We start from the raw sequence: 16,610 nt of genomic DNA on the forward strand, positions 1-16,610 counted from the left end.
ACGACCATTCTTTGTGTGTCTATTGTCTGGGCCCGAAGCACCTCCAGGAATCCTGTAGCGTTTGCCACGCTTTTTCCTCCAAGAGAGGAAAAATAAATTAATTTTGAAAGGGCTTATTACCCCTTCCTTTGAGGAAGCCCTATCTTCTTCTTCTTCCCCTTCGAGGAAGAAAAAAATCTTCGGCTCCGACCAGCCCGTCGGATCCGGCAGCTAAAAAGTCACGGCAGGCTTCTCCGTCGGCTCCACGGACTTCAGAGCCGAGTGCGGAACGGTCTGCCTCGATGTCTCCAGCCTCGACTCCTCTGGCTTTGGAGTCGAGGCGAGTCATCTCCATCTGCTCCACTGCCTTCGGAGCCGATGAAGGTTGCCTGCTCAGACTCTTCCCCTTCGGTGCCGAAGTCCCCATCGGCTCCGAGGAAAATTGCAGTGGTAGTGGAATCTCCCTCTGCGCCGATACTTCTCGAACCCATACGGAGCCGGCGGAGAAGTTGACTCGGACCCGGTCGGTCTCTTCTCGGTCGTCGAGGATGTCTGATTCAGATGTAGACAGGGTGCTTCAAAGGCTTTTTCAGTCTCCGGTCTTTGCAAAATTGATCTCGGCTCCAGCCCAGTCGGCTCCGGAGCCGATTTCCCATCCTGCTATCTTGGTTCCTCCTCCAACAGCTCCGGCGGCGTTGGAGTCAGTGTTGGTGGAGCCGGTGGAGGTTGTCGGGTCGGTTCCGACCCTAACTCCAACCCCGCCCTTCGGGTCGAGGTTCGGTACGCGGACCCTCCTCTGTCGGCCCCAGGGGGCGGGACCGATCCGGTTCGAGCCTCCTCTCGGTGCCGGGAGTTCCGACTGCTGTTGTGGCCTTGGGGTTGAACCATCCCAGGACTCTGGGGTCCCGCCTTCAAGGCCATGAGGAGTGCCTTGGCCAAATCCTCTCTGGCCACTTCTACCATCTCACCACCACCTTCCCTTGGCACGGAGACTGGCTCCTTTGCAATCCCCTGTCTCACGACAGCGGAGCCCTTGGGCCTGAGGTTACCCCATTGGGGTTCACTTCTTCCTGGAGGTCCCTCCAAACGCTGGAGGAACCTCCGAGGAAGAAACGGTAAGAGGAAGCACGCCGACTCCTGATGAGTCTCTCACCTTGGATACCGACCTCGATGATGCGGAAGGGTCCCCAAGTCGTCCTTGGATGATGTATCCTTTATGGACATCTTGGAGATCCTACAACGAGGCGACTGGCAGTCCAAACCCTTCTGCTGAGGAGTCTGTTTTCCTCAAGGCCTTGGGCTCAGCCCTCCGCCTCCTGGGTGTCTCCGATGAGCTTCTGGATTTGATCTCGGAACACCGATTCTGTTGAACCAGTGCCAGCTCGCCCCAATAAATTCCTTTCGGCTCCCCCTGATAAGGACTTTCTTTCAAAAGGTGTGGCTGTAGATATCTTGGTGGTGGCATCTGCCACCCAGCAAGATGTGGCAGAGGCTTCAATGTCCGTCCATCCTCCTAATAAGGAGTCTAGGAGCATGGATCGGTACGGGAAGTGTACCCTTGCTTCAGCGACCTTTACATTAAGGTCTCTTAACTACTTGATGCATTTTACGAGACTGCAGAGGGATCTGGTCAAGGAGCTTTCAGATATCCTCTCTGGTAACTTACCTGAGCAGTTGGCCCAGACGGTTAACTCCCAGTTGGCTACCCTGTCCTCGTTATCCAACTCGTCCATGAGGCTCATTTCTTTTGCAACTGAAGGAGCGAGCAGAGCGGCAGGAACAGGTGTTGCTCTACGGAGACAAGCCTGGCTACGCCTGTGTCACTTTGCGGAGGCCTTTAAGTCTTCCTTTGCCGACGCCCCCTTTGAGGGGTCCTCACTGTTTGGACCCAAGGTAAAGAACACATTGACTCGCTGCGAACAGGAGGGTAAGACTTTAACTGCCGGTTTTCCACTCCCTTCAGACCTTATCCCAAGACTTGAAGAGGAGGGAAAATGTGGTTCCGTAAGTCTCAAAAGCCTTACTTTCTAGAGGCAGAGGAGGGGAATTTTCAGGAGACCAGAGGCGGCGGAGGCCCCGCAACACTGGAGACCGTAAGTCCTTTCGTGGCTCCTCCTCCTTCCAGCATCCCTGAAGGAGTACCCGACTGTGCAGCGAGCCAGTCGGGGTCATTCGAGGCACCTAAAGGCCTGGGAAAATATCACTGACCAATGGGTGCTCCGAATCATCGCCAGAGGTTACACCATTCCCTTCTCTCAACCCCCACCATCCCAAAGAATCCCGGACCCGCCACCCAGTCAACGGGATCTTGCAGCCAGCCTTCAAAGGAGTCATCCAACCTGTCCCCGCAGATCAGGCTGGATCAGGGACTTACTGAAGATTCTTTTTGGTACCAAAAAAGACCGGGGACTTGAGGCCCATTTTGGATCTCAGCAAGTTAAACCGATTAGTGAAAAAGTCCAAATTCCGGATGGTCACCTTGCAATCCATTCTCCCGCTTTTGGAGAAAGGTGTTTGAATGTGCTCCATAGATCTCAGACGCCTATTATCACATTCTGATAGATCAGGCGTCGAGGAGACACTTACGCTTCAGCCTGGGAGACAGTCATTTCCAGTCTGCACTGCCCTTTGGTCTCACCACAGCCCCCAGGGTGTTCACCAAATGTTTGGCGGTGGTGACTGCTCACCTGAGAAGTCTAGGATTCCAGGTGTTTCCATACCTAGACGACTGGCTCCTAACTGCCACCTCCAGGCATCTACTCTTGAAATCTCTAGCAGCCACTATCTCTCTAGGCAACTCCTTAGGAATCACCTTCAATTGGACAATGCTGCCATCGCAGCGTATTCTGTTTATTGGTGCAGAAATAGACTTAAGACGGATGCGAGTCTATCTTCCTGTGGAAAGGATAGCAACGCTGCAGTCTCAGGTTCGGGCATTACTCCTCAGACGTCACGCTCCAGCGAGAATGGTCCTGCAGCTGTTGGGTTCCATGTTGGCCACCATTCTTCTGGTCCCCTTGGCAAGGTTGCATATGAGGATACTCCAGTGGCTCCTATCAGTCCAGTGGTCTTATCAAGACCTTCCCCTCAGTCACCACATATTGATCACAGAGACGTGCAAACAGGATACGGCTTCTTTCCTCCAACCTGAATCTAGGGCGAACCCTTCTCGTCCACTCCCGCCACCGCAGACAGGGTGGGGGGGACATTATCTGGACAGGTCGGTCCAAGGCACGTGGCACACAGACGAGAGTAGTCTCCACATCAATATCCTGGAAATGAGGGCGGTGCTTTTAACGTTGCAAGCACTGCACGATCACCTCCCCCAGGGTACGATTGCCATTCAGTCCGACAACATGTCGGTAGTCTGGTACTTAAACAAGCAAGGAGGGACCAGGTCTTACCCCCTTTGCAGAGAGGCCATGAATGTATGGGATTGGGCAATTGCTACCAAACGTTTCCTAGTGGCAACACACATTCCGGGGAGATCCAGCGTGATAGCCGACAGACTGAGCAGGACTATTTTCTCCCCTCACGAGTGGTCCTTGAACGACAGAGTGGTAACACAGATTTTCACGAGATGGGGAGCTCCTTGTTGTGATCTTTTCGCAACTCCCCTCAACTCGAAATGCCAGCAGTTCTTCTCTCTCGCCCCAGTTCCGGGGGAGATCCCCAAGGATGCTCTAGTCCAAGCTTGGCCCCTGGTCTCCCTTCTCCCCAAGGTGATTCAGAAAAATGATTCTAATCGCACCATACTGGCCTAGTCAAGTCTGGTTCCCCTTTCTTCACAAATATGCATTGGAGGGTCCCTGGTTCCTGGACCAAGTTCCGGACCTCTTGACGCATCAGTCAGGACAGCTCCATCAGTCCCTCCATTCATTGAAGTTAGCAGCTTGGCTACTCCTCTTCCGACCATAGTTAGGAGCCATTCTTTCGACCCTGAAGTCATGCATATTTTGTCCTCGCCCACAAGACTTCTACTAAAAGATGTATAGCAATAAATGGAAGAGGTTTGCTATTTGGGCCCAACTCCGAGGATTAGACCCTATGACAGCCTAGGTTCTGAAGTTTTAGCTTCCCTGTTCAACCAAGGTTGTTCGGTGTCTACCATCAAAGTTCAGTTGGCTGCTATTTCCAATTTTCACGAGAGCGTAACCACCTTTAATGAGCAACAAGTTGTGCAAAGCTTTTATTAAAGGAGCTTGGCTTCTACGGCCCCCTATATCTCATCCTGCACCACCGTGGGACCTTAACGTGGTGTTAGGTGCATTAACCTCATCTCCCTTTGAGCCGGCAGCAACCTGTGACTTAAAATTTCTTTCTTGGAAGACTGCTCTTCTAGTTGCTATTACATCAGCCAGAACTTCAAGCCTTATGTGTCAAACCACCATACCTGGTATTCCACAAGGATAGAGTATCTCTTAGACCAAACCCATCCTTTATACCAAAAGTTTGTTCTAACTTTTGTTTGCAACAATCACTGGAATTATTTTTCCCTAAGTATTCAAACAGAGCTGAATATACCTTTCACAGCTTAGACGTGCACAGACAATTACGTTTCTATTTGGATAGGACACACCAAGCACGAAAATCAGATCAACTGTTTGTGTCCTTTTCAGATAGTAAATTGGGCAAAGCAGTCACGAAAGTCACTATTGCCAAGTGGATCAGAGACTGTATCAGTCATATTTATCTCATTTCAAATAAGGAGCTTATAGTTCCAGTGAAAGCTCATTCTACCAGGGCTATGGCCACTGCAGCCTTTCATTCCAAACTCTCTATTAGTGACATTTTGGTCTCTACACACCTGTATTTCTCATTACAAATTGGATGTGGCATCTAGTTCCACGGTTCTCAGGAGCTTTTTCCAGTGAGCCACCCAGGAATTAGGTGCTAGGGACGCTGTCCCATCTGTGATCACATTACATCTTTTAGTTATGTACTTACCATAACTTTAGATGTATGGGATCCATCTCATTCCTAATAACCCACCCTCCTTCCCCCTGCCTCATAGACCAGAAGAGACCGGACGATCCGAATTCAACTTCTTCCTCTCTTGAAATACCTGGCAATGTTATAACAACAGTCTATGTGTGTGTGCATGTGTGCGGACAAACAAGATCTGGGGAAGCAGTAGTGGTGCATCCTGGGATACGAGGTAACTCAGCCAATAAGAGACTGCATTCTATTGTATAGCTGCTGAGTGAGGCCGAGGATCGGCTCCGAACCCATCTGTAGAGAATGTAGGCGAGATGGATCCCATACATCTAAAGTTATGGTAAGTACATAACTAAAAGTTTTTGGAGACAGGATTGAAGATTTGCTGTTGTCTCTTTCGGATTTCAAGGAGGACAAATGATTTCTTTCCCTTTCAGGATTTTAGCAGCTTTAACCAGCATATTCATTTTCCCTGGTTTCAGATGGTCATCCTGAACAAACTTGTGTCATTAAACACAATTGTAGACTTCATACTTGAGGTCCAGCTTCACAGCAAATTCCAACAGCAAAAAGACAATCCAGACCACCAGGCTGATAAACAGTAGTTTAATAAAAAGAACAGTTGTTTAATACAATGCAGTAGGTTAGCGCTTTCAGGTTTAAAAACCCTTCTTCAGACAACATACAAAATTTTTGAACACCTTTTAAAATACATAACCAATCAAAGACTCATTACAAAGCCCCTCCTCTTTTTTAAAAAAGGCTTGATCGGAATGACACCATTCAGGCCAGGTGCTCTATCAGAGCCCAGATTGATTATCCATCTAGTTTCACTACATTTTGTTATATTTCTCAAATCACACCCCCCCCCCCACACTCCTGGTAGGATGACCTGCAAAACCATAAAAGAAAATGCATGCCCAGGGTACTGCTTTACATGCTGATACAGGGCATTATGTGTATTGGCTGTACATATAGCTGACATATGTTGTTACACCCTGTCTTTCAATCTACAATTCGTTTTATCGACATAAAATGAACAACATTGCATACAGTCAGCCAAGTATATAATATTGCTGGTCGAACAGCATATTCTTTCAATTAATAGTTCTTTCCAGACAGTGGATGGATGAATGTGTTGTTACATCTAATATACCGGCAAGCTTTGCAATATCTACAGGGGAATTCCCTTGTCGCCCCATGACAGGTTTACTTGACCCCCTGTTGGTCTGTAGAGAGCAAATCCTTTAAATTCTTAGGTTTAAAACAAAAGGTAGGTTCCTGAGTTATTAATGCCTTCACTCTATCAGTTAACAAGATTTTCCAGTTTTGTCGAATGTCACATATGCCCCCCACATTGTTACTATAATTCAAAGTAACTCAATACTATAATTCAGAGTAATTCAAGGTAAGTTCACCATAGATTCTGCAGACTTCTTTCTATATTGTCTCATCATTAGTACATAACCTAGATGTTCGAAAAAATTGTCCCTGAGCAATATTGTTAAATGTATATCTGGGGTGCATACCATCATAGGCTAGGAGAGTATTTCCTTCCTATATAACAGTCTCAATCCATTGCTCTGTGTTTTTCATCACTCTGACATCTAAAAAAATCTATAATTGTATCCGAGAGTGAAATACTAAACCTCAAAAAATCAGTGGTGTTTTCCAGGTATGTAACAAACTCATAAAGCTGTTACTATGTCCGTTTTGTGGACAATGTCTTCCTGCTTTGGACAGGGACACAGGAACTCTGGTACTCCCTCCATAAATGGTTTGCCTTTAATATTGCTTGATCCTCCCAACATGCCAACACTATGTTGGCATATGAGTTTTCGTAGGGAGTGCCCATGGTCACCCCCCTGCTCTGATAATAGACTGTGCGTTGAGCAACAATATTTTTATGTATCATAATTGTTTCTAACAGTAAACATACACTGTCAATAATAGTTTGATTCAAGATTTGTGCTTGTTGCAAAAAGGCCTCAATGGCAGTCAAGCCATATTCTTTTGTAATTACTGTGAACTAACTGTTTATATCCAGGGTTACTAACAAATAATCCTTACAGTCAGTATTCGGACCCAAATGACTGTGTAAAGATTGCAAAAAATGAGCTGTGTCCTTTAATATTCTGGGTACAGAAACCAAACACCTTCTTAGATGCGCCTCTACCCATATAGAAGCATGTTCAGTAGCCCACCCCCTTCCAGATGCATTTGGACGTAATGGTGGGTTCCTGGGATCTGTGTGTATTTTTGGTAAAGCTTTGAACAATGGAACAACAGGATGTTCAATCAATATAACTTGTGTCTTCATTAATACGGTTACTTAACCTTAATTTGGAAAACTCATGCTTAACTTTACCAATAATCCTATTAATATCAACTGGTGTTAACTGTTAGTGTTCTTATGTTGTTAAGGGACTCGTAGTCATGAACAGTGAATTCTATTCATAATAAACTGCCCTCCCTTGTCAGCAGGTTTTATTATATTTGTATTCTCTAAGTGTCCTTGGTGCTTGGTGTTGCTCCCAGTTCATGTTATGAAAAACATGCTTGTTTTTTGTGTTCAAAAACTTAAAAATATCATCTTCACAGATTTTTATAAAAGTTTCAACCACTTGACTGACATGGGGGTTAAATGTACTCTGTTACCTAAGAGTACAGTCTCTAGGAACAGATTCTGCACCATAAATGCGTTTCAGTTCAACATTTCTGGCAAACATTCTCAAATCTAACACACAGTCACTAAAACTTGACCCTGCACTTGGAATGAATGCAAGTCCCTTGCTCAAAACATAATTTTCAGCATCAGATAAAATGTAATCAGAAATATTATATACATTAGTCTCTATTGCCATTAGCAGTCACATAGATGTTTTTCGCCTCTTTGCACTGCGATTCAACAACCGACCTCTGTTCAGGATGTTCTTCGTGTTTCACTGTTGCAGTTATCACATTTGGGTTATCTGCTTTCAGTAGCCCTCAGTCTGCCTGATTGTCAAAGTCTTGGGTCCTGCGCCGGTTGCTGTCTCATCTTCCATGACATCAAGTAGTCAGGTGTATAAAGCATGCAGCTGACGCCATTACATCAGTTTTTCTTGCCATGCAGTGCCTGAAGCAGAAGCAATTCGGAAGTGCCAGTTGGCAGACTCCTGAAATTTTCGTTTGAGTTTCAAATCCAAAGTCTTCAACTAAGCTAAGTACCCCATTGGGGATCCTTTTTCTTGCTCTAAACCGATGTCAGTAAAAGTTAACAATTGTATTTATTGTGGAAAGCAAATACCTCAAAGATTTTCATTCGTACTGCATTCTTTGCTTAGGCCCAGACCATGACTTACCTCGCTGTCTGTTTTGTGCCTTATTCAAACCTTGTACTATTCGTCGGTTCATTCACGCATCTAAATATTTTGGTACTCTGTTCAGTTATCCCGAAATGGCTTCGGTAAGCCACCTGACTACCGATGTTCCAAAAAATGCAAAGATAGACAGAGACAGACCGCTTGGGTCCAAAGCTGCCGACGATGCTTCTCCTAAGCTAGTTGCCAGTTTGCTGGTACTCCATTGAGGTGCTTTCGCACCCCTGATACCCATTACTTTAGATTCGCAGGCCTCTACTGAGACCCATTCGGAGTCCAATATGCCGCGAGATGCTTTTTCGAATGTGGAACCTGCGGATGTCTCTACCTTGGATGGGTCCAGAGCCGCTGTGCAGGCACCGGCTTCTGAGGGTGTATTCAGGCCTACTGACTTGCATATTGAGCAGACGCCATCTTCTTCAAGGCCTAAAACTCGATCCATGCCTAGAAAACCGGCTCCCAGACCATATGGTCAGGCCCCTATGCCTAAAAAAAAAAACAAATGAAGACCTTATCACTCCAGTCAGGGGAAGCCATCCTTCCCCAGACGTAGGACTGATTTTCCTTCTGATTGTTCTGATCAGGATTCTGAAATTGCTGTTTTCTCTGATGACCAGGATTTGCCTTTATCTGCCTATGAGGATTGTGATGCAGAGGACTCAATTCTGTCTGCTTCCTCTCCAGAGGATTTCTCTTTTGGTGAAACCTTGCATACTCTTGGGGAGCATTTCTGCTAGGAAAGCCAGGATTACTCTGACTCCAAAAAGTGGCTTAGGGAATTTTTACGCCTGCTTCAACACAGGCCTTTAGCTATCCCTCCTGTACTGGGCATTGTAGATGATGCCTTCTCGGAATCTAGTTTGGCCCCTGACTCTCTACCTCCTGCTCCCAAAAAACCTGACCGGTATTACAGGGTACCTGACTCTCTCAAGTTCCTAAAATCCTACTGCAGATCCTGCGACCATTTTACAGGGACCCAAGGGCATTAAGGCTACTACTGCCAAAAATCCTACCCCCTCTGATAGACATTCCAGGGCACTGGATAGATGGGGTAAGAAGGTATACACTTCTGCAACCTTGGCCATTAGGGCCTTAAACTGCCAGTTTCATATGTTAAAGTATCAGCAGCACATTATTGGATTGCTTAAACAGAAAATTATGTTGATTCCTGACTGTGGTGAAAATAAAGATTTACAGGATTTAATGCATTCTGTTGAACAAGTTGGAAACCATACTTTGCAATGTCGTTTTGATTCATTAGTGGCATTTTGCAGGGCTGCTGTCACTGGGTCTGTACTTAGAAGGCATGCTTGGCTTAAGGAGCAATCTTTGCCAGATCATGTTAAAGCTAAATTACTGGATGCTCCCTTAAACCAAGACTGCCTGTTTGGCAACAAAGCAGAAGTACTTAAAAAGATGGAGGAAAAAGCTAAATCTATGCAAACTGTTAAAGATTTCCTGCAAATACAGCCTCCCTGATTTAGTAGGCCTTGACCCTCTAAGAAATGGTCCTTTCCTGCCTCTTCAGGCCTTCTCAGTCCAAACCCAGAACCAGCAGACCACCCAGGCTTCAGTCCCAAGGTACTCACAGGCCTAAGCAGTTGGGGGGGGGGCTCCCACTTCCAAACAGGGAATAGTAAGACTGCACTGTATGGTAAATTGTCTCAATGACTTGCCTTTAAACCTTCCAAGCCTTGCTCAGCTGAATGTTCCTTTAGGGGGAAAGATTGCCCTGCATGCAAAACATTGGGAACTCATTACTCAGGACAAATGGGTTTTAAATATAGTTTCCCAAGGATACAGATTTCACTTCCACTCCTTACCAACCCCAAACGGTTGGCCAGACCTACCTCCAAATCAGTGGGCAGAGGCTCAAAAGCTAGTTTTCTCTCTTTTAAGCATCAGGGCTATTCACCCTGTCCCAGAAGAAGAATGGGTGTAAGGGTTCTACTCGAGACTTTTCCTGGTGGCCAGAAAAGACCATTCCTGGCGTCCTATCCTGGACCTGTCTATCCTAAACACATTTTTGGTAATCCCAAAATTCAAGATGCTAACTCTTCATCAGCTGCTTCCCTTGCTAGGCAAAAATGCCTGGTTGACAACACTGGATTTAAAGGAAGCCTACCTGCACATCCCAATAAGGGAATCTTGCAGAAGATACCTACACTTCAGAGCAGGCTACATGCACCATCAGTTCTCTGCACTGCCCTTTGGCTTATCTACTGCGCCCAGGGTATTCACAGAATGACTAGCTCCAGTCATTGCACTTCACAGGCAAAGAAATATTCAAATATACCCATACCTGGACGATTGTCTAATTCAGGCAGAAAGCCAGGACATACTATTAAAACATCTGGCATTTGTGAAGAAATCGCTAACATCTCTGGGGTACATCATAAACGAAAAGAAATCGCATCTTGTATCCTGCCAACAAATTGTATTCCTGGGAGCAAGCTTGAATACAACTTCCCAGATGGCCTTCCTCACGCCAGAGAAACAAGTTCATTTGACAGTCTACTTCAAACTACTGGCCACACAGACCCAGCTATCTGCAAGAAAAATACTGCAAGCCCTGGGGTTCATGGCCTCTTGCATTCTACTAATTCCATATGTAAGAGTGCATATGAGGAAACTACAATGGTATCTAAAAAGCCTATGGTGTCGACATTCTCAGGATCTAGAATCGATGATTCCTATCATACCTTGTCTACAGATAGTTATTTTGGTGGGCAGAGGCCTGCCACCAAAACAAGGGACTGCCATTCACTCCATACCCTGCCACCCAAACCCTAACAGATGCATCAGACTATGCATGGGGGGGGGGGCTCACCTGGCAGGGCAGTGCATTCGGGGAAAATGGAACCCAAATCAAATGCACTTGCATATCAATCAAAGAAACGGTAGCTGTACAGAATGCTCTGACAGTCTTCAAGGACCACATTCTTCCAGGAGAATTATTGGTAAAGATGGACAACACCACTGTTATGTGGTACATAAACAAGCAGGGGGGAACCCACTCATACCCTTTCTGCAGACTAGCCATGGCTCTGTGGAACACAGCCTTGAGCTACCAAGTGCACCTACAGGCTCAGTTCCTGCCAGGAAAGCTAAATACACTGGCAAACGACCTAAGCAGAACTCTCCTGGACCCACGAGTGGAAACTGGAACGAAAGATATTCAACATGTTGGGAAACAAATGGGGGAGCCCAGAGATGGACCTGTTTGCCTCCCCCCAGAACTACCAATTGGACAACTTCTGCACAAGGACTCCCCACAAACAAGCTTGGAAAGAGGTTTTTCCAGGTGAAGGACAGGGCATCCAATCAGTTTGCCTTTCCCCCCTCTGCCTATCCTTTCCAAGGTACTGCTAAAGATCAAACAGGACAAACCAAGGACAATACTGATTGCACCAGACTGGCCACACCAACACTGGTACCCCCTCTTGCACAGTGTCACTGCTGGCACCATGGCGCCTGCCTCAGACCCCTGCCCTGCTGTCCCAGCAGGAGGGCTAGATTCTGACCCACAGCTTCAAGCCCTGAATCTGGCAGCCTGGCTAATTACTTGATCTCTCCATTATCATCCCTCAGTAAGCAAGTGATGGATGTCATTCTGGAGGCAAGGAGGCCTAGTACTAGAAAATCCTATGCTATGAAATGGAAAAGATTCTGTTCCTGGAGCCAAACTCAGGGGATGGGCACCGCAGCGCCCAATTTACCCCATATTCTTTAATGCTTAACTGAGATGCTTCACAAGGGCCTTAATTTTTCCTCCATCAAAATTCATGCCTCAGCCATTTCAACTCCTTACAATACAGAACCACCCCTCTTCTCACATCCACTGCTGAAGCAATTCCTCAGAGGGACCAAAAACTTAAGACCACCCAAGAGAGCCCCTACTCCAGCCTGGGACCTTAACTTTGTATTGGAAAAGCTCACTCTACCTCCCTTTGAGCCAGCTGCAAACGCAGAGTTGAATTTCCTTTCTTGGAAAACAGCCTTCCTTCTAGCCATCACTTCAGCAAGAAGGATGTCTGAATTACAGGCCCTCATGGCAGTGGAGCCTTTCATCATCTTTCATGCTGACAGGGTGTCCCTCAGGACCAATCCCTCCTTCATGCCCAACGTGGTATTTAGTATGGCCCTTAATCAGTCCATTCATTTGCCAACCTTCTTTTCTAATCTACAGAACAAAGGAGAACGAATACTGCACTCCTTGGACGTACACAGACAACTTGGATTTTACTTGGACAAGACTAAGACTCCATCAGGAAATCTGAACAGCTGCTGGTTGCATTTGCTGTAGGAGCAGAGGGGAAGGCCATTTCAAAGCAAACCATTTCTGAGTGGATAGACCATTGCATTCATTTCTGCCATAAGCACCATGGAAAATCTACCCCACAGGGGATAAGACCACATTGAACCAGGGCTGCATCTACCTCTACAGCTTTTCTCAGAGGTGTCCCTACCATGGACATCCTAGAAGCTGCTACCTGGAGTTCTGTATATACCTTCACCAAGCATTACCACTTGCCAATTTTTTTTTTCTAAATCCAGAGCTGGCTTTGCCACTGCAGTCTTGCAGGGCCTTATAGCTGGTCCTAATGCTATCTAATTACCTCCTTCCCATCCTTAGCTTTGGGAATCTACCCAAGTGTGATGACTGCAACAGTGAAACATGAAGAACATAGTACAGTTGTATACACTTAACATAAATGTAGATGTTAGTGTATTCAGTATTGCAGTCCTGGTTACCCTCCCTCCAGCCCCCTGACTTTTATTGACTATACCTCTATTCTTGTTTACTATGCTTAAAGCTTTTTGGCGCATTTGCTTTTTTGTTAGAGGTGTAACCTTGTATATAATTTCTTCCCATTATGGGGGCACCTGGCATCTGGGGCAAGAAAAACTGGTATAATGGTGTCGGCTGCATGCTTTATAGCCCTGACTACCTGACGTCATGGAAGATGAGACAGCAACCAACGCTGGACCCAAGACTTTGATAATCAGGCTGACCGAGGGCTACTGCAAGCAGGTAACCCAAATATGAGGACTGCAACAGTGAAGACACTCTAACATCTACATTTATGGTAAGTGTACACAACTGTACTTTCTCTTCACAGGTGCAGGTAAAACATGAAAAGAGGTCATGGTTTTTGGTCGAGCTTCCCAGCACATTAGTACTGTTTAACACCATCTGTGTGGTGGTAAAAGTCTCTTGTGGCATTGTCGGCTGCTGGTTAATCACCTCCACAGTAGAGTCTTACCTAGGTGTTGTGCCGACGTTTGATGATGTCATCATTTCCATCCTGATCCCTATATCAGCTCCATTGTTTCTTACACCTGTATTTAAGGTGGATTGTTCATTAGCCTGCCGATTAGATGCCACAGAAGGCTGATTCCGTGGAGGGATGTCCCTTAGCTTATGACTCCAAATTGCAACAGTCTCTTGAATATTTTCACATGGCCATCACAGCACAATACAGGTCATTAAGCTTAACCTGATAATATTCCTCCTTAAATCGCAATTCCGTCTCTGCTGTGATTCAATTGAACTCGCTAGTTCTTTCTTCATAGGTAAGAAAAAAAAAAAATCTATCAACAATTTCATGTATGCAAAACTAGTGTCCAGATTAAACTGCTGCCATTTGGCCAACAAGGTGGGATACAGTTCCCCATATGTGGGCATGTAGAGCACCCTCATGCCTCTAGGAACGATTTTATAATGCATACATTCCTCAAAATGCAGTCTTTGCCACTGAAGGCGTTTCAGCTTATACAAGTCTTTTTCTAAAGCTTTCAGTTGTTCCAAAAAGAGACCTCACTCTCTAGCTCTTCATTATTCCCCAAAGGGGGGTACAGTTATATTGGCCAAGTTTAAATTCAACAACGGATTATCGGTGGCAATAAGTTGCTTCATTATCTCTGTACTTTGGCAGCAGCAGACAGTACTGGATGGTAGCTCAACTCAGTGTCTTCAAGATATTGTAAAGCCATGTGTACAAAGACAACACAAATATCAGAAACAGCCAAAAACACAAATGTAGACTTTGCACTTAAGGTCCAGCTTCACAGCAAATTCCAACAGCAAAAACAGACTATCCAGACCACCAGGCTGATAAAAACCAGTAGTTTAATAAAAAAACAGTAGTTTAATAAAATGCAGTAGGTTAGCGCTTTCAGGTTTAAAAACCTTTCTTCAGACAGCATACAAAAGTTTTGAACACCTTTTAAAATGCATAACAACCAATCAAAGACTCAGTAAAAAGCCCTCTTATTTTAAAAAAGGCTTGATAGGAATGACACCATTCAGGCCAGGTGCTCTATCAGCACCCAGATTGATTATCCATCTAGTTTCACTACATTTTGTTATATTTCTCAAATCACCCTCCCTCCTGGTTGGATGAATAACCTCCAAAACCATAAAAGAAAATATGTGCCCAGTGTACTGCTTTGTTTGAATGTTCATTTTATGTCGGTAAAAAACATATGTCCGCTATACGTACAGCAAATGCACACAATGCCCTGTATCAGCATGTAAAGCAGTACACTAGGCACATTTTTTCTTTTATGGTTTTGCAGGTTATTCATCCAACCAGGAGGGGGGGGATTTGAGAAATATAACAGAATGTAGTGAAACTAGATGGATAATCAATCTGGGTGCTGATACAGCACCTAGCCTGAATGGTGTCATTCCTATCGAGCCTTTTTTAAAAGAGGAGGGCATTTTACCGAGTATTTTAAAAGGTGTTCAAAACTTTTGTATGTTGTCTGAAGAAGGGTTTTTAAATCTGAAAGCTCTAACCTACTGCATTTTATTAAACTACCTTTTTTTTTTTTTTTTTTTTTTAAACTACTGGTTTTTATCAGCCTGGTGGTCCGGATCGTCTGTTTTTGCTGTTGAAACTTGAGTTATTGATCATATAAGATACCCAAACAGTGTTGCTGAACATGATGGAATCCTTTTATGTCAGCTTACGAGATTCTGCCAGTTACCTGTAGGGGGTGAAAATTTGGCATATACAGACTGTTAGCATGTGCATTTTTCTTAACACCTATACTTTATGAAGGTTTTGGCAGTGATGAATGAAGCCTTGCCATCGAAGGCTGTCCTTGTGTTCCTTTACCTGGATGACTGACTGCTGGTAGCCCCTTTGGGGGGGGGGGGTGTTCCCTTGAAATTAACCCTCTTGTAGATGCTTCCACTGCAACCTGTGAGGGTGACTGTAAATTGGAAGCTATCCTGTCTGACTCCTGCTTAGTGGAGGCAGTTATTAGCATGGAGTTGGGCACTCTTCATTGTTGGTCTTTTTTGTGCATAGGGTCTGAGAGGTCATGGCTTTAGTTGACTGTGCAAGGACCCAGTGAGGATTCCAGCATCATACTCTGTTATGCCTTTTAGGCTGATGGCTGCTATAGACTTCATGATGCTATTTGCTTGCCTGAGGATAGTGGGCGTTTCAGTGGATTGTATGGTGTCTTTAACTTGTGAGCCACATCCACCACAGACTAACAAACTTACTTGTTTTGTCAGACTCTGGTCATGAAGCCTTGTAGTGGGTGACCATCCCTACCAGAGTATTATTGGATGTTGGCTTTCTGCAGTCAAACGTCTTGCAAATGTTTAAGATGGATGCCTTGTCTGTACAGTGGGAAGCTCGCCCAAGCTCCCAATTTAATAGCGAGTGTGGTGCTGTGAGGGAGCTCTACATCAACCAGTTGAAGCTGGAGGGGAAGTACTGTAGACCCTGAAGCTCTTGGAACTATAGCTGCTTATTGGGGCATTTCTTCATGTGGTCAGATAACTACTTCATTCTGTGGTACAAGCAAAGGAGCACAAAGCTGTATCTCGTGTGTAGGAAGGTGATGCTATTACCGCAGTGGGTCATAGACTGATTTTTGTGTCGTCAGTTCACATTCTGGAAGTAAGTGAAAACTGGGAGGGAGATCTGTGTTCTAAGCCCTCCTCCTGTGTGTCTTGGATCTGCAGATACTGAAGCCATGCTGGTTCTCGGTCTTCCAACAGTGGGGCACTTGGGAGATCACCCTCTTTGCCTCTCTGAACTTGGCACTCTTCCTTTTCTGCTTTGTTCATTAAAGTAAGAGGATATAGGGGACATGTTTCTGTCTATGTGGTTATATGATGAAGTGACAAAGTAGTATTCATTGAAGCGATATGTATCAGAAGAAAATATGACATTGCATAATGGTGACAAAAACAAAATAACCCAAAACAGCATTTTGGGGGGGCACAAGCCCTCTGTCCCTACCCCTTGCACTCTGGAATCTCTGTATAATACTAACTCTGAGCTCACACAACCTTCTTCCTTA

General features: G+C 45.3%; 1 protein-coding gene across 1 annotated transcript in view; it reads left to right on the top strand.

Moving 5' to 3' along the window:
• Positions 1-16,610, top strand: part of LOC122803163 (short transient receptor potential channel 2-like) — a 1,104,815-nt gene that overhangs the window by 347,352 nt on the left and 740,853 nt on the right. The gene's annotated exons all lie outside the window — the stretch shown is intronic.

Source organism: Protopterus annectens, chromosome 5.part1 (assembly GCF_019279795.1).
Source record: "Protopterus annectens isolate FY-2018-M chromosome 5.part1, PAN1.0, whole genome shotgun sequence".
NCBI lineage: Eukaryota > Metazoa > Chordata > Ceratodontiformes > Protopteridae > Protopterus > Protopterus annectens.